Here is a 20044-nt window from a genome sequence, read left to right as displayed (position 1 = left end):
GTAGAAAATATGGCATGCATGTATTAGTAGAGGGGTGTAGGATAATTGTTGAGCTAAAAATGGTAAAGAATGGGTTGTGGGATGATGGAATCCTCCATAAAAGAACCTTGAAATCATAATGCACACCTAGTGTTCGATAAAATGCTCAAACGAGCTAGAACCATGATCATCTTCCTAACTTTGGTTCAATTTGTTACATTTCTAAAATAGATCGAAGTCGCTAGGATTTTCGGAACGTTGTAGTAATTTAAGGAAAGCTCAAGCGAGCTATGTTTGCTAAACTCCTCCTGTAGAATCGAATTCCATGATGTCAAGTTCCAATTATGATCGGCTCAAGTTCTCATTTCTCATGTTCCGAGTCCTTCCTAATAAATTTGATTATTCTAAATAAGTGTTGTGTTGAAAGATGTATTTTCTCAAAATGTGTTCCAATCTTTCTTATCATACCATGGCCTCCCCCAAGAATATAACCAAGTATGACCAATATATCAAAGGTGTTATGATTTAAGATCATATTTCAATTGCAAATTATTATGCTTAATTGTGGAAGAAAAACTCAATGTGCTTAAGACTCTTATTTATCATATATATATATATATATAACTTAAAGTCTTGATTAGAAATACCTTGTATTTGATAATCCATAACGATGCTTGAAAAGTAAAAGGGGTGAGTATGAAACATGAAATACGGCCAACGTGCCAAGAATGAAATTACACTTGTGGCCAATAGTGCCGATGAAATGAAGAGGATGTGTGAAAGACTACAAAATGAATTGTAACTCCTTTTTATAATAAATATTTTGGGAGTATCGTTTAGTCACCGAGGAAGGGTAGGTTGAAATAACCTAACCCCGAAACTGCACGTGCCAGTATAGGAGTGATTGAGGGGTAAATCCCTGTAATGATGTGTTGAGATTATTCCCTTTAAATGGGATGAGATTGATGTGTTAAGACTATTCCCCTTAATTGGGATAACATGATTGCTGGCGGAATGTGACGTGATGTCGACCCACACGGCATTGTGGTGAAACGGCTTAGCCGATCGGGCTGAGATCGGACACCATACGGCGCACATGGTGGTGTTGTGATTGGATATCTTTAGGTGAGATGGCTTAGTCCATTGGGTCGTGATCGGATTCCGTGCTAATAATACGGTGGTATATAGGTACTAAAGATCTCCCAACTTAAAAATATTAAAATTTACTTGAGATTTATCTTTATCTTAACTTGACACTTTAATATTATTTGTGCCTCTCATTGATTTCCATGTTTCTTTCTTATTGTACTGCTACTTGTTCTATTGAGAGGGTGTTTAGTCTTACATACTAGTAATATTCCATATGTATTAATGTCCCTTTTACCGGGGGCATTGCATATTTAGTGGATGCAGGTGGTTCCACAACAGGCGACATCGATCAGTGATAGCGGTGCATCCTCTTCTCAGATGACTTGGTGAGCCCCACTTCATATTCGGGTTTTATATTTTTTGCACCTTATGTATAGTGTTTTGAGGTATTGTCAGACCCTTATTGTCGGCACCGTCATATTACTCTTTTGTATCAATTAGAGGCTCCGTATACATATCATGGATTGTATTTTGATTTGGGTAAGTCAACTTGAAAAGTTGTATTTGTAACATATATTTCCACTTCAAAAACTATGAATGTGTAATGTATTTTGGAAATTGCAAATGATGTTACTAATGGTTATGAAATTGGTATTGTTCATGTAATCTTCTCATTTTCTAATTAAGAGAATACATCTTCACTTTATTCATGGGTAAGGTCGGGTAGAAAGCATCTAGTAGGCTTGCTTGACCGGGTATTTCGGTTGAGCACCGGTCGCGCTCCCCGAGGTCGGGGCATGACAGTTTGGATATGCATTTTACTTGAAAAATATTACAGTTTTGTGCGTGGGGAAAAAGTTTTTATGAAATTTTTGAAAAACTCATTTTCAAAAAATTTCCAAAATCTTGCAAAACTTTATGGACAAACACATTTTTTGAAAAAGAAATCAAAAAAAGGAAATATATGGACAAAATGGGTCCTTCAACATCTAGTTGAGTTACTTTCAGTTTGGTTACGAAAAATAATTTAGTAATTTTCTTGAAATTAAAGTGAAGTTGATTAACTTATCCAGAGTAGATAAGTGAGCCTAAAGTTTGAAGTTTACGGAAGTCCGACAAGATTCAAAACTACTTTAACTCAATAGACATAAACAAATTTGGTTTTCCTAATTCTTAAAGTAATTGTACTTCAATAAAAAATGGAAAACTACAACAGTTACGATTAATCTTCCTATAGCTATCAGGAATGTATCTATTTCCAGGAACCAGTTCGGGTTCATGCCGGAGCGTTCGATTACAAAAGACATTCACTTTGTTAGGAGATTGATGGATCAGTATAGGGAGAGGAAGAAAGACTTGGATATGGTGTTCATCGACTTAGAGAAGGCATACGATAAAGTTCTGAGGGAGTTTTTGTGGAGATGTTTGGAAGCTAGAGGTATACTTGTTGCCTATGTTAGGGTGATTAAGGATATGTATTATGGATTAAAAGACCTGAGTGAGGACGGTGGATGGAGACTCAAACCATTTTTCGGTTTGATGGGGTTGCATCAGGGGTAGGCACTTAGACCTTTTTTGTTTGCCCTGGTGATGGACGTACTGACGCATCACATCCAAGGGAGGTGCCGTGGTGCATGCTATTTGCAGATGATATTGTATTGATTAACGAGACGCAATGCGGTGTGAACATACAGTTAGAGGTATATAGGCAAACCCTGAAGTTTAAAGGTTTTAAGTTGATCAAGACCAAAACAGAATACTTGGAGTATAAGTTCAATGGTGAGACTTGTAACACCCCGTAAATTTGAATCATTTTTGGATGCATTAAATGAGTATTAATGTGATGGTTATCAATTTGATATGATAATAAGTGTACGAGGCATGTCATAAGTGATTTCGGGTCCAATGAGAGACTTAAGAATAAGCCAAGTAGGAAAATTACATGATAGTCTAAAATTCCAAATGAGTGCGCACAAGACCTAACTTTGCACGAGCACATCTACATTTATATAAGGTTTTATGTGATACACAACCTATCAAATGAAAGATCTTGAAGTCTAGTTTCTAACGCATCAAGTCGTTCGTTATTTAGATATTCCTACTTAATGTTATGATCAAATTACCAAAATTAGACCACCCAGTTATTTTGGTGGACAGTGAAGCGAGACTCGCTTCGCCAGACCGGGCTTGGATCCTGCCTTCCCTTGAAGGTGCTGGACAGCAAAGTGAGGCTTACTTCGCCAGATCAGGCGCGCCCCAGCTAGGGTCTTTTTAAGCAAATTCGGGGGTTCACTTCCCTCATTTCTTTTGGACGAATTTTAGGGTTTTCTCCACTCTCTCAAGAACTCCAACTCTTCCCATCTTCAAGGTAAGCAATCTCCATTATCTTGGTGTGAATTCCATCATTTATACACTAGTATTGATGAAATCTACACATAAAATATTTAGATCTTCAAGAGATTTCTTCAAGAACTCAAAGGAATATTTTGCAAGATTTCTTCCAAAAAGGTAATCCTACACCCTTAGACTACATGTATGGATTTATTAAGGGAATATGAGAATGAATAAGTATTGGAACTCTTGGTATAGTGATTAGAAGCCTTAAGTTCTCAATTTAATTACATAACTATTGTAGATATTGAAAGATGATTATTTAATGGAACTTTGTTGGTTGGGTGTGGATGGATGGTCATATATGTGATGTTGGAAGTTATAAATTGTTTAATAATGATGGTGGGATAAATTGTTGATGAATGATAGTAATTGGATGAACTGATTACATGGTGATGAGAAATAGAGATTTATGCCTACAAGGTTTTTGATAATATGCCTAAATGGCTTAAGTTATGGAATTTGTTATTAATATTGGTTCCATTGGATGTTGCCATTATAGATTGAAGGTTCTTAGTATTGTGGATAATTATAGTATCACTAAGGGGCGAAATTGAGGTATGTGAGGCTAACTCTTTACATTTGGGAATGTCTATGATTTCCCCTACGTCTCATTCATTATGACTATTACTAGTTTCCTCAGAAAATAATTAGGCCTTAGTTTCATGAATAGTAGTAGAACTTCTATTCTCTAGATGGCATAGTTTCATAATCATTCAATATTCTATGAGTTTTTGTTATGACAAATCAACTTATTATGAATACACATCTCAGTTTAGTCCTATTCATTATTCTAGTATCATGTGACTCAGTATGGTCGATTGTTTCAGTATCATGTATTGCAGTATGATTCTCAGTTCCTGATTCTTAATTTTTGAATATTGAACACCTATATTTGGGCCTGAGGCCATAGTTTATACTTTATGCATCATTGGGCCTGAGGCCGCAGTTATGTATACGTATACTTGGGCCCGAGGCCGCAGTATGTATACTTTATATATATAGGGCTTGAGGCTGTAGTTTATCAGATAAACAGGTTGTTCATCATTCAGAAGGAGTATTCATATCCTTACTTCCTTGTTTAGTTATCAGTTTATCAGTTAGCAATTCCGTTTTAGTTTTAGTATTTACAATTATTTCCTTCAGTTGTTTTACATACCAGTGCAATTCAAATGTAATGACGTCCCTTTTTGCCCGGGGCATGCATCTCGCAATGCAGGCAACGATTTACAGGTTGATGCTTTTGATTGCTAGGACATCTCGTATCAGTTATTGGTGAGCCTTAGTCTTTCGGGGCATTATCCCTCTCTCTTTCAGTTCTTATAGTATTTCAGTTAATAAGGTATACCGGGGACCTTGTTCCAATAAACAATTAGCATATTCAGTGTTTTTAGAGGCTTCGTAGGCTATAGTTCAGTCAGTCAGATGTTAGCAGGCCTTTATGTGTTAGCCTTGTCGGCTACTCATTTATACTTGCAGACCTTTCAGTATTTTCCGCATCTATGATATTTCAGTCAGACTCTTTAGTAAATCATCATGTTATATATTTACATCTAGCTTACAGTTATACCACATGTTGATCCATCCATACAGTTGGTTCGCTCGGTCACATGCAGTCAGGCACTGAGTGTCGTGTTACGCCCAGGCCACGATTCGGGGCGTGACAAAGCTTGGTATCAGAGCTCTAGGTTCAAGAGTCCTAGGGAGTCTATGAAGTCGTGTCCACTGGCATCATTTTTATGTGTGTGTACGCGTGTACGTGTAAACAGTTGACCACCAAGACATCAAGGATTGTTCTATTTCTTTCGTACTCTAGATCGTGCAGTTAGAGCTATGCTTTCAGGAATCTTTCTAACTTGTGCGAATTGCGTATTTTAGAAAAATGCCTGCAAAAAGAAAGTACACCATGAGGGCCTTAGCTACAAGCTAGGGGCCTACGACTAATGCTGCTCAGGAGAGGGTCACTCCGACCTAGAGAGTTACAACAGACTCAGTGCCCAATGCTTCAGACATGGATGTCAGGGGAGCTATTGTTGCGACCAAAACACTCACGCAAGTGCACGTGATCGTCAAAGTAATAGAGTAGTGAGTAGTGTATCGTTCCCACGAAGACTTATGATTAACTGTTGACTGATTCAAACCCAATTTCTTTATCTACCCAAGAGATTGTTCACTAAAGAGAGATGTAATTGTTTTACTACTTAAACTATAAAGAATTAATCTAACTAACGCAAGTACCCAAACGAATAGCAATTACGAGTAACAAACAATAGGAGAAGATATACCAGGGTCACAGGCACAGTCAACAATCGTGTTGTGTTCTTGGCTCAAAATGACTAATCAATTTATCTGAGTTATTGATTGACAGGGTTGATATTACTCATAAGAATCTGTCGAGTTCTTACTCGCCTATTCAAGTCAACTCAACACCTATATGTCTATGGTATTAAAATTAACAAGAACGCATTTACAATTCCTGTATTTCAACCAAGCAAGGCAATTGGGTATATGTCTATCCTAATTGCAAATCCATTCCCCGAGGCCCGGGTTCAAGAACTTGCTCTATTTAATTCTATATGCAATCTAAAGTTCCCACTTTCAAGTTCAACTAAAGATTCGTAGATAGTATTTCACTGTTCGCTACTCAGCAAAATAATTAAACGCAGAATTAAATAAACAACCCAATATGATAAACCAACTTTGTAGAATTAAACTTCAAACAACAACATTCATGTTTCACCCATGATCCCAGAACAATGGGTTTTAGCCACTCATACTAGTGTTCATCATAAATAAGTTCAATTTCATCACAAAACAGCAAAAACAAGAGAAGAAAAGAAGAACTTGATGGTCAAAACTCCTCCTTGCCTCTTGCCTCTCTATTTCTTCCACTAAACTATGAAAGACTTGATACTTTAACCTTGGGCGAGCTTGACTTTATATAGATTAAGTGGGTTTCCGTCCAGATTTCCAATTTTACCCCTAAATAACGTTTTTCTGGACCGGACATGCGCGAGCTCGCGCATAACTTCACGCATTTCTTCTCGCATGATTCTGCCTCGGCCTTTCTTACGCGCGAACTACTGCGCAACTTCACGCGTTTCTTCGCGCACCTGGAGCTTTATTTTGTCCATTTTTTCGTCTCGTCCTTGCGCGCACTCGACTCCGAGGGGTTGTTCTTGCTCATAAATCATTCCAATATCCTCTTGAAAGCATCATATAGGCTCCTCATCCTGCAATGTATACATATCACAATTAGAGCCTATTTTTCATCAATTAACCATAATATGTCATTGGAATATAATCAAGCGGAAGCATAAACAATAGCTAAATCACCTAGATTTCGCCTATTATCAACACCTCACACTTAATTCATTGCTAGTCCTCGAGCAATCAACTATACTCTCTAGAGAATCCTTCACTCAACCATTTCCCTTAACACATTACACCTAGAACAATGTACATGTATTACGCCTAGCAGTGAACAATCCTAACCTCAAAGTCGACTCTCAAGTGTCATGCAATATTCACACTTCCTTAAAGTACTCTATACAGAAGTCAAGACTTGCTTTTCCGTCACGAATCATATGCCCTCACAATTACATCAACAAAAATTGAGTTCAATCTACCACATTCAATTTATATACTCACATATATCAAGGAAATCACTCACTCTCACAAAAGAGGTCACATGCATGCAATTGGCACCATAAGCTTGCCCTTAATGTAAATCTCTACTAATGTAGGCTAGCTCGATCCAAAATCAATTAGGACTTTTCATGGTTGTAATGTGGGCTAAGGGACAGATAGGATGTATTTAGGAATAGTGACTCAACCCCTAAGCACTTTAACACATCACATGAGCAATTTTTAGCGCAAATTCTTCAACCCACTTCTTATTCACACACAGTATCATCCCACAAATACTCCCTTCTTATTTAAGCACTCTATTAATTCATTCCGACTAGCTGGAACAAGACACAATGTAATCATCTCTTTTTTTTGATAAGTTTATTCTTCTTGTCACTCAATTTCTGCTAGTGGTGTATTCGTTTACAACATAAGTGCACCTTTCACCCTTTTATTGGTTCCACTCAAAAGTCACCCCACACTTATTTCCTTCTTACTTCTTTTAGCGCTCCTCTCACAATTAAAGTGCTTTAAGAGGTAAAAGGATCAAAACAATGTCAATTAAGAACAAATGGGTATAGGCTTGTAATGCGGGTGCCAAACAAAAGTCTACAGGCTCAAAAGGGTTAATTAGGGACAAATTTAATTTGTGATAAGCAATTAAGCTCAAAAAAGGTCAAAAAAAGCCTAACATCATTTTTTTAAACCGAGCATCACCTAAAATTTCGCTTCAACTCACATACCGGACAAGTTCTAGACATAAGTACACTACATGGACTACACAAATATTCACCACACATGGCATATGACTCATTCAGATCAGCTCATCAAGACACTCAATTACGACCATTCAATTCAGTAACAAACATACAAATTAAGGCACTTTCAGTGAGATTCAACAATTAGGACTAAGAGTTACACTCTAGGGTCTATTGTGTTCAGGTACGTCAACGCTATGGGTTCTCTTTCAATTTTTATAGCTCGTAGACCATTACCCTAATCTACAAATCAAAAATAAAACAAAAATAAAAACTACCTATGCCCGGTTCAAGGTAAACCCTTGGAAAAGAACCACGGCTTAAAGAAAAACCAAGGGGGAATTGCTACACTACCTAAGAAAAAAATAAAAAATCTTTTTGTTGTTTTCTCTAGACTCACTTCCCTCAAGAAAATCGTCTAAAAGATCCGTCATCAGGAAGAGCCAACAAAAAAAAACTTTTTTTTTTCTCGACTCCGTCCCTCAAGAACCCCGTCAAAAGGGATCTGTCGTCGGGCCGAGCCATTTATCTAAATTAACAAACAAAAAAACTACTCTTGCTTAACAAAAACTATCAAGTCAACATGAAACAAACAAAACAACCCGGCAATTTGTACAACTACATACAACATACAATGAAGGAATCCCCCACCCCACACTTAAGAAAGAAGACATGTCCTCATGGCTTAAAATTTAAAAGAGCAGTGAGGTGAAGAGACTTCCCTGAAGCTTCACTCTTGATTGGAAATGGTTTCGGGGTTCACGTTGCACGCACGCCCCAAAGCTCGCAACCAACCCATGAACTTTTTTTCTGACTTGACTTGTCGGTCAGCTATCGCGTCAACACGAGTGCCCAAATCATTCATAGAGGTGCGTAGACCAGCCACCTCCTGCTCCAATATGGTGTGCCGAGACACTCTGGTAGTTCTTGAAGAGGACGCTGCTCGTGACAGTGTTGTAGCTGTTGCGCTGGGCGCATGGGCCTGCGCTTCGCCCTCCACATCCATTTGCTCTTCCTCCTCCGATGCATCAGAACCACTCTCATCCTCTCCACCTGCCGCTGCTGCTGAGGCTGCCCCTATGGTGTTCGTGCCAGGTTGGATCTTGTGGATTTTTCTTACCAGCCCGTCCACACGAGTATTTTCAAGCACCTGCATATTCCTGCAAAGCTTAGTCACCAAAGATGGGAAAAAGAAGCCATACTGGCGTTGGGGGCATCGGATAAACATCTCGTCATGGATCACTTTGGCCATATCGAAGGGAAGAACCTTGATGAAACACCAAATCAATACAGCCTGGGGTCCATTCACCTCCATAGTATTTGTGGAGGGAATAAGGCGACTGTTAATCACATACAGCCAGCTCTTCGCCTCTGGAGTTAAGACAGATGAGTGGAACTTCTTTCCATGTTCCAGCCACTCTACCATTTTTCCTGGTGTGCAAATTTCATCAAAGAAGCGCTCCCACTTGGCATCGGTTGGATTTCGCCCATATTCATAAAAGTCAGTATTCTCAGGCAGAGGGTCGGGTAATTGATAAGCTATGCGTATCGCCTCAATGGAGGCATCCACCGCCTTACGGCGCACTGTGACCACATGGTTGACATGCTCTGGTAGATTAGCATAGAATTCACGTACAACCATTACATTAGCCTCCTCTGGATCATCAATGAAGGCCTTCAAACCCCGCTCCATCAACTCATTGTACATGTGGGGGCATCGTTCCTTGACCTTTTTGATGTTTATGCCCCTCTCTGGAATTGGCTTCTTGGCAGCCTTCTCTGTAAAACAAGTCTGAGCCTCAGGGGTGACAAATTTGTTGTTGTCATAGGGACGTGCAGGAGCTGCCCTTTGGCGGCTTGAGGATGGACCCGTGGCTTGGCGCTTTTTCGATGGTGCCATAATACCTGCAAAATGTGGACACATTAGCTCAGCCCAACAAAAATAGTGTGACTTAATGTGGTTACTCAGACTTCACAGCTCTTTTCTAAGGGTCTTGCAACAAGGGCCTCCCACAAAATCTCATCCATAACCCAAATCAAGTACTACCCACCCCACACTTACAACAAAGTAACCCCACAACATATTTCACCAAGTTTGAATACCAAATCACAAAACACATCTACATTGATGGCATAAGATACAACATAAAAATCTGAAAGTAGAAAGATAAAAAGAAAGAAAACTACAACTAGGGCTCATACCTTGTTGAAAATCGTGAGAGACGGGGATGATGCTAGTGATTTTTGGGAAGAGAATCGTGAGAGAGGGTGATGGGGGCAGGGGTGCTGGAATTTGGTATTTTTGAAGGAGTTGGGAGATTTTGGAAGAGGGGATATGGGTTTTATTTAATAGAAGGGGGGGTAAATGTGTCTAAACAAATAACCTATTAAACTACAAAAATAAAAAATAAAAAGAAAAACTAGAACTAAAAAGAAAAACAAAACGTCTGAAAAGTTCCAGGCAGAATGTTCCACCCAAGCGCGCGAACATATGCGCGAAGTTTAGAGCTCGCGCGGTTCTGTTGAGTTCCAGGCAGAAAGGTTCGCGAACTTGTGCGCGAAGTTTTGGAGCTCGCACGTTTTTTCGTGTGGTTCCATTGAGTTCCAGGCAGAAAGGTTCGCCCAGGCGCGCGAACATACACGCGAAGTGGGTGCGAAGTCGCGCTCCTAGGCATTTATTTTTGCATTTATTGTCACCTGTTATGCTCCTGGTTGATGGTCCTTTCACCCGCCCTTCGTCGCCTGCATTTGTTAGTAAGTTAAAGCTCAAAATTAAACACTACTACTATCGTTGTGTTGCCTCCCAACCAGCTCCTTATTTAACGTTGTGGCACGACGGTTACAATATTTCAATGGGTTGCCTCCCATCCAGTGCCTGATTTAACGTCGCGGCACGACTCAACATGTTCTCAAGCATCCTTCAAGTCCAATGAGGCCTTGTGATGTGCAAAGTCACCACCCCAGTAATGTTTTATCCGTTGACCGTTCACCAAGAAAGTGCCAGTGGAACTCATATCTCTCAACTCCATGGCTCTATGAGGCTTCACGCTTACCACAACAAAAGGGCCTGACCAACGAGATTTAAGCTTTCCAGGAAAAAACTTCAACCTCGAATTGAACAACAGAACTCTTGCCCTGGCTCGAACTCTCGATGTTGAATGTGCTTGTCATTCCACCTCTTAGTCTTTTCTTTATACAATTTGGCATTTTCATATGCATGTAATCGAAACTCCTCGAGCTCATCGAGTTGCAGCAACCTCTTCTCTCCAGCTAAGTTCCCATCCATGTTCAGCTTCTTTATTGCCCAATAGGCCTTGTGCTCAAGTTCGACGGGCAAGTGACATGCCTTCCCATACACCAATCTATAAGGAGAAGCACCTATGGGAGTTTTGTATGCTGTTCGATACGCCCACAATGCGTCGTCTAACTTTTCGGCCTAATCTTTTCTATTCGCACTCACTGTTTTCTCAAGAATTTGCTTTACCTCTCTGTTTGAAACCTCCACTTGACCACTTGTCTATGGGTTATAGGCAGTGGAGACCTTATGCTTGACCCCGTACTTTGTAAGGACATTGTTTAACAGTTTGTTGTAGAAATGCGTACCTCCATCACTAATCAACACTCTAGGAGTTCCAAAACGTGTGAAGATATGCTTCTTGACAAAGCTTACCACCACCTTTGCATCATTAGATGGAAGAGCAATGGCCTCCACCCACTTGGACACATAATCAACTGCCACCAAGATGTATCTATGGTCGTTCGAGTATGGAAAAGGTCCCATGAAGTCAATTCCCCAAACATCGAAAAGCTCCACTACCAGGATGTTTTGCAGCGGCATCTCGTGCTTCTTAGTGATCATCCCGGTTCTTTGGCACTTGTCACACATTTTAACAAAGGCGTGTGCATCCCTAATTAATTTCGGCCAATAGAAACCTGATTGTAGCACTTTTGGGCGGTCCTGTCTCCACCGTGATGACCTTCGTATGACGAGGCATGACAACTATGGAGTATGGCACTCATATCCTCCTCAGGAACACATCTTCGCACCAACTTATCTGCACATAGCCTGTATAAGAATGGCTCATCCCACATGTAGAGCCTCACATCATGCAAGAACCTTCGTCTATTGTCTGGTGTCAATTCTGGTGGTGTCACTCCACTTGCAATAAAATTCACATAATCTGCATACCACGGGGTTGTGCTTGAGGTGATTGCCAATAACTGCTCATCAGGGAATGTTTCTTTGATTGCACCCCCTTCAGCCACATGGTTCCGATTTTCTAACCTGGACAAGTGATCAGCCACTTGGTTCTCTGTTCCTTTGCGGTCTCGGATCTCTAAATCAAACTCTTGCAGCAGTAGGACCCACCGAATCAGTCTCGGCTTGGAATCCTTTTTCTCAAACAAGTACCTGATGGCTAAATGATCTGTGTAAACGATGACTTTGGTCCCCACAATATATGACCTGAACTTGTCAAACACCCACACCACTGCAAGCAACTCTTTTTCAGTGATGGTGTAGTTCATCTGAGCTGGATTCAGAGTTTTGCTTGCATAGTAGATGGAGTGGAATATCTTATTTCTCCTTTGCCCCAAGACAGCACCAACAACCAAGTTGCTAGCATCGCACATCAACTCGAACGGTTCTCCCAGTTCGGAGCAATTATGATTGGTGCAGTAACCAACCTTACTTTTAGCTCCTCGAATGCCTTCAGACATGCATCATCAAATTTGAAGGCGACATCTTTCTCAAGCGACCTGTACAAGGGAGAGGAAATTTTCGAGAAATCTTTAATGAAACGACGATAAAAACCTGCATGGCCCAAGAAACTGCGAATGCCTTTGACAGATATCGGTGGAGGCAATTTTTCAATCGCTTCCACCTTTGCCTTGTCCACCTGCAAACCATCTTTGGACACCTTGTGCCCCAGGACTATACCTTCACGTACCATGAAATGGCACTTTTCCCAGTTTAGCACCAAGTTAGTCTCTTCACACCTAGCAAGTACTTTATCAAGGTTCATCAAGCAGTTATCAAAAGAGCATCCAAACACAGAAAAATCGTCCATGAACACTTCCATAAACCTTTCAACCATGTCAGTAAAAATGGCCATCATACACCTTTGAAAAGTCGCAGGTACATTACAAAGACCAAAAGGCATTCGCTTGAACGCATATGTGCCATAAGGACACATAAAAGTGGTCTTCTCTTGGTCCTCTAGGGCTATAGCAATCTGATTATACCCCGAGTAACCATCTAAGAAGCAGTAGTACTCCTGGCCAGCTAATCTATCAAGCATTTGGTCAATAAAGGGGAGGGGAAAGTGGTCCTTCCAGGTGGCATTGTTCAATTTTCTATAATCAATGCAAATTCTCCACCTAGTGACAGTTCTTGTAGGTATTAAATCATTATTCTCATTAACTACTACAGTCATCCCCCCTTTCTTGGGTACACATTGGACGGGGCTTACCCATTTGCTGTCTGAGATAGGGAATACAATACCTGCGTCGAGCCACTTAAGCACTTCTTTTCTTACCACCTCTTTCATAATTGGATTGAGTCGCGTTGTTACTCTACACTAGGCTTGTGTCCATCCTCCATGAGAATTTTGTGCATGAAGAAGGCTGGACTAATGCCCTTAATGTCAGACATAGTCCACCCAAGCGCTCGCTTGTGCTCACGTAGCACTCTCAAAAGCTTTTCTTCCTGCAATTTAGACAAGTCAGACGAGACAATAATAGGTAAAGTGTCAGAGTCACCCAAATAAGCATATTGTAGGTGAGGTGGAAGGGGTTTAAGTTCCAATTTTGGGGCTTCCTCAATTGACGGCTTTGGAGGAGGCCCCTATGGTCTATTCAAAGGCTCGAAGGGGTGCGTCCCTTGCAGGTACGCACAAGATGTATCAAGGATGTGCATCATCTCCTCAACCTCCTCATCAGCCCCTAGGCTATCAAGTAACATAAGTGCTTTCTCTAGAGAATCGTCTAGATATACACTCGGATAATGAATCTGCTCATCGGCCTCAACAACAGGTATCATTGAGAGCTCCTCATAGTGGCGGGGAAGTTGGATTGCTCTGTAGACATTAAAAATTGCTTCCTCGTCATCTACCCTCAAAATTATCTTTCCCTATCTCACTTTGATAATTGCATCACCAGTAGCTAAGAGAGGTCGCCCCAATATGATTGGAACCAGTTCATCAGCCTCATAACTGAGTATAATGAAATCAGCAGGGAAGATGAATTTCCTAATCTGCAGCAACACATCTTCAATCACCCCTTCAGGGTGTGCTATCGATCTGTCAGCCAGCTGTAACATCATAGTAGTGGGCCTTGGAGCTCCCAGGCCCAGTTGCTTAAACAAGGACAGAGGCATTAGATTTATGCTCTCCCCCAAATCGCAAAGAGCACGACCCACATCAATATTGCCAATGCGCACAGGAATCGTGAAGCTGCCGGGATCCTTAAGCTTTTGAGGGAGCTTATTTTGGAACCTTGAAATGCACTCCTCAGTAAGTGCCACTGTCTCAAATTCAGTTAATCTTCTCTTGTGAGCCACTATATCTTTTATGTATTTAGCATACTTTGGAATTTCATGAAGCACATCAACAAGTGGGATATTCAATTGAACCTGGCTTAACATAGAGAGGAATTTTGTAAACATGCGATCATCATTCTTTTTCTGCAATATCTGGGGAAAAGGGGGTGGTGGTCTTGGGGCCTCCACGGGCTCTGAAATTTCAGCAGCATTCTTTTGCTCTTGAGTCACTTTAGGGATCAACTCTCCATCAGGTATGGGCTTGTCTTTCTTTTTCTTTGGCACTTCCTATAGCTCCCTCCCGCTTCTAAGTGTAACTGCATTCACTTGAGGGTTCTTTTCTGTATCACTGGGGAGGGCGCCTGCAGGTCTAGTGTTTTGATTTGTTGCTAACTACCTCATTTGTCTTTCAAGATTTCTGAAGTCGGTCCTGAGTTGCTGATTGTCAATCAAAAACTTCTTTAGCAGATCATTGGTACTTTCTTCCATTTGTTGTGGTGGTCTTTGAGGCTGATTGAAATTCCCTTGGGGTCTATGCTGATACTGATTCTTCTTATTTCCACCCCATGAGAAGTTGGGATGATTCCTCCAATTTGGATTGTAAGAATTCCCGTATTGTGCATGCTGATTCGGCGGACCTTTGTTCTGTTGCCCCACATAATAGATAGATTCTGGATTCGTGGGGCACATATCACTCATATGACTGTCGCCACAGAGTTCGCAGCAAATGGTCATCTGTTGTACGTGTTGCATTGTCTATGGTTGCTGCATTGTCATCCTAGTCATCTGATTGGCCAGCTTTGCAATATCGGCTCTCATGGATGACACTTCGTCTAACTCAAGTAACCTAACTGATTTTTGCTTAACTACCTTTCATGAATCACCCTCACCTTGCCAGTTATTATCATTAGCAGTGAAGTTATTCAGCAAGATTTGGATTTCACTATACGGTCTGGCCATGCAACTACCCCCACAAGCGGAATCAAGATTCATCTTTGAAGCATCATCTAACCCATCTACAAAAGTGTGACCCAATACCTCGTCCGTCTGGCAATGATGAGGACAGTCTCTGAGCATCTTCTTGTACCTTTCCCATGCTTGACGCAGTGTCTCGCCTGCTCGTTGTTCAAACCCAAGAATTTGAATCCTCAATACCTTTGTTTTCTTAGTGGGGAAAAACTTGATTAAGAATTTCCTCTCCAGATCATCCCAGGTGCGGATTGAATTTGCTGGCTCTTTATTCAACCACTCCTTAGCTTCCCCAAGCAGTGAAAAAGGGAAAAATGTCAGCCTGACATAGTCCTTAGAAACTTTCGGATAGTTGTAGGTATTCGTAATTTCCAAGAAATTTTGAATGTGCCTCTGTGGGTCTTCATGTGGTAAACCCACAAACAGCCCTGTGGATTGGATCAGCTGCACCATGTATTGTTTCAGCTCAAAGTGTCCAGTGATGTCAGGCTTCACAATAGCCTGAGTCATATTAGCCAGACAGGGCCTTGCGGCTTCAATCACCGTGCGTACCTCATTACCTGCCATCTCAATTGGCTGTGGTTGAACTTCGATGTCCAACTCTCTTTCAATTCTGGTTATCGCGTCCACCTCCCTCCTAAATCTGTGAAGTGTTCGTTCAATTTCGGGATCGAGAGGAAGGAAATTGTTTGCGCTTCTACTTCTTCGCATTCAATAGAAACTCTTGTATTAGCACAAACAAAGTGAACTAAAAGTTAAAACTCGAATAAATAAGTAATAAAAGCTCAATTCAGTCAAGTAGCTAATTTCTAAGTCCCCGGCAACGGCGCCAAAAACTTGTTGCGACCAAAACACTCACGCAAGTGCACGTGATTGTCAAGTAATAGAGTAGTGAGTAGAGTATCGTTCCCACGAAGACTTTTGATTAACTGTTGACTGATTCAAACCCAATTTCTATATCTACCCAAGAGATTGTTCACTAAAGAGAGATGTAATTGTTTTACTACTTAAACTATAAAGAATTAATCTAACTAACGCAAGTACCCAAATGAATAGCAATTACGAGTAACAAACAGTAGGAGAAGATATTCCAGGGTCACGGGCATAGTCAACAATCGTGTTGTGTTCTTGGCTCAAAATGACTAATTAATTTATCTGGGTTATTGATTGATAGGGTTGATATTACTCATAAGAATCTGTCGAGTTCTTACTCGCCTATTCAAGTCAACTCAACGCCTATATGTCTATGGTATTAAAATTAACAAGAACGCATTTACAATTCCAGTATTTCAACCAAGCAAGGCAATTGGGTATATGTCTATCCCAATTGCAAATCCGTTCCCCGAGGCCCGGGTTCAAGAACTTGCTCTATTTAATTCTATATGCAATCTAAAGTTCCCACTTTCAAGTTCAACTAAAGATTCGTAGATAGTATTTCAATGTTAGCTACTCAGCAAAATAATTAAATGCAGAATTAAATAAACAGCCCAATATGATAAACCAACTTTGTAGAATTAAACTTCAAACAACAATATTCATGTTTCACCCATGACCCCAGAACAATGGGTTTTATCCACTCATACTAGTGTTCATCATAAATAAGTTCAATTTCATCACAAAATAGCAAAAACAAGAGAAGAAAAGAAGAATTTGATGGTCAAAACTCCTCCTTGCCTCTTGCCTCTCTATTTCTTCCACTAAACTATGAAAGACTTGATACTTTAACCTTAGGCGAGCTTGACTTTATATAGGTTAAGTGGGTTTCCCTCCAGATTTCCAAATTTACCCCTAAATAACATTTTTCCGGACCGGACACGTACGAGCTCGCGCATAACTTCACGCGTTTCTTCGCGCATGATTCTGCCTCGGCCTTTCTTACGTGCAAACTACTACGCGACTTCGTGCGTTTCTTCGCGCACTTGGAGCTTGATTTCATCCATTTTTTCGTCTCGTCCTTGCGCGCACTTGACTCCGAGGGGTTGTTCTTGCTCATAAATCATTCCAATATCCTCTTGAAAGCATCATATAGGCTCTTCATCCTGCAATGTATAATATCACAATTAGAGCCTATTTTTCATCAATTAACCATAATATGTCATTGGAATATAATCAAGCGGAAGCATAAACAATAGCTAAATCATCTAGATTTCGCCTATTATCAGCGATCCAGTTGCTCACCCAAATTGTTGCTACTCAGGCTCAATGGCAGAGGACAAGTGTTGTTGATGAGATGGGTAGTTCCAGGTCTAGGGAATTTCTCAACATGAAACCTCCAGTCTTCACAGGGTCCAAAAAGGATGAGGATCCACAAAACTTCATTGATGAGGTTCAGAAGATATTTCAAGTGATGCATGCTACAGACACTGAGCAACAGAGCTTGTTGCGTACCAGTTGAAGGATGTTGCCACTTGGTATGAAACATGGTAAGAGTCCCAAGGGGATGATGTGGCTCTTGCAACTTGGAAGGAGTTTGCAGATGCGTTTCATGATCATTTTCTACCCACTGATGTCTTGGAAGCTAAGGCTTTGGAGTTTGAGAGACTCAGATAGAATGATATGAGTGTGAATGAGTACTACCTCAAGTTTCTCTCTCTGGTTAAGTATGCTCCGTAAATGGTACGTGATATGAGGGCCAAAGTTAGGCGGTTTGTTTTAGGGATTTCAGATGACTTGTTTGCTGATGCTAATATAGTTGCTCAGAACAATGACATGATCATTACTAAGATGGTTGCCTTTGTTCAAGGGAACGAAGACAGGTTGAAGGAAGATGAGTGGCTACAGTGAGAGAAGGGCAGGGAATCAGCAAGAGAGCTAAATCTGCAGGAAATTTCAGCCATGGGGGATCTCAAGCAGGAGGCAATCGCCAGTTCTTCAAGAAATCAAAATCAGGACCTGCTCCATCTTCAGCTAGTGCACCAGTTTAGAGGTCCAAGTTTAACAAGAAAAACCAAAATTTCAGAGCAACAGGCTTACACTCATAGACTAGTGTGGTTACAGAGGCCTTGAGTACCCTACTTGCAACACGTATGGTAAGAAACATCCAGGGGTGTGTCGTTTGGGCACAAATTGTTGCTTTGGGTGCGGTCAGCAGGGCCACTTCTTGAGGGATTGTCCATCAGCAAAGTAGAACAATGGAGGCAATGTAGCTCAGTCCACTAATTTAGCAGCCCCTCATAACTCCCAGGCCTAACAAGGGCATGGTGCAACAAAGTCTATTAATGCAGGCGGTGGTCGAAACCGCTTGTATGCACTGGTAGGCCGTCAGGATTCGGAGGCTCATGGAGATGTTGTCACATGTATGCTAACAATATTCACTTTTGATGTCTATGCTCTTATAGATCCGAGATCCACCCTATATTATGTAACCTCATATATTACTAAGAAATTTGGGATAAAACCAAAAAAGTTGTGTGAACCTTTTGAAATGTCCACTCCAGTTGGAGAATCAGTTATAGCAAGATGTATCTATAGGGGGTGTCCATTCGAAGTGTATCATCGTCTTACTGTAGCAGACTTAGTAGAATTGGAGATGGTAGACTTCGATATGATCATGGGCATTTATTGATTAGAGTCATATTATGCCACAGTGGGTTGTAGAACCAAGATAGTAAGTTTTGAATTTCCCGGTGAACCAGTCTTAGAATGGAAGGGTGATGCAGTAACACCTAGGGGTAGGTTTATTTCCTATCTTAAAGCCAGAAAGAAGATCTCCAAAGGGTATAATTATCACTTGGTTCTAGTTAAGTATACAGATGCTCAAATTCCCACTCTCCAGTCGGTACCAATTGTAAATGAGTTCCCAAAAGTGTTTCCCGAATATCTTCCTAGAATCCCTCCCGATAGAGAGATTGAATTTGGAATTGATCTACTTTCAAGCACTAAGCCGATATCTGTCATGCCTTATAGAATGGCTCTAGCAGAGTTGAAAGAGCTAAAAGTCCATTTGAAAGATCTTCTATATAAGAGATTTATAAGGCCAAGTGTCTCACCTTGGGGCGCACAGGTCTTGTTTGTCCGAAAGAAGGATGGGTCTTTGCGCATGTGCATTGACTATCGTCAGTTGAATAAAGTCACCATCAAGAACAAGTACCCTCTTCCCAGAATAGATGATTTATTTTATCAATTTCAAGCTGTCTAGTGTTATTCCAAGATTGACCTCAGATTGGGATACCATCAATTGAAGGTTAAGGAAGTTTATATTCCAAAAATAGCTTTTAGGACTCAATATGGGCATTTTGAGTTTTTGGTAATGTCATTTGGTTTAACGAATGCACCAGCAACTTTCATGGACCTTATGAATAGGGTCTTCAAACCTTATCTTGATTTGTTCGTTATTGTGTTTATTGATGATATCTTGATTTATTCCCGTAGCGAAATTGACCATGTATAACATCTCAGAATTGTGTTGCAGACACTGCAAGATCACAAGCAATATGCAAAATTTTCTATGTGTGAATTCTGGTTGAAATCAGTAGCGTTTTTGGGACATGTCATCTCAGGGGAAGGCGTGAAGGTAGACTTTCAGAAAATAGAGGCAGTGAAGAATTGGCCTAGACCCACCTCAGTGTCCAGTATAAGAAGTTTATTGGGTTTAGTAGGCTATTCTAGGCATTTCGTAAAGGGATTTTCTTCTATCTCGTCTCCTTTAACTAGACTAACCCAAAAGAAAGTCAAGTTTCAATGGTCGGAC

The sequence above is a fragment of the Nicotiana tabacum genome, chromosome 6 (assembly GCF_000715075.1).
Source record: "Nicotiana tabacum cultivar K326 chromosome 6, ASM71507v2, whole genome shotgun sequence".
Taxonomy (NCBI): Eukaryota; Viridiplantae; Streptophyta; class Magnoliopsida; order Solanales; family Solanaceae; genus Nicotiana; species Nicotiana tabacum.
This window is presented reverse-complemented; position numbering follows the sequence as displayed.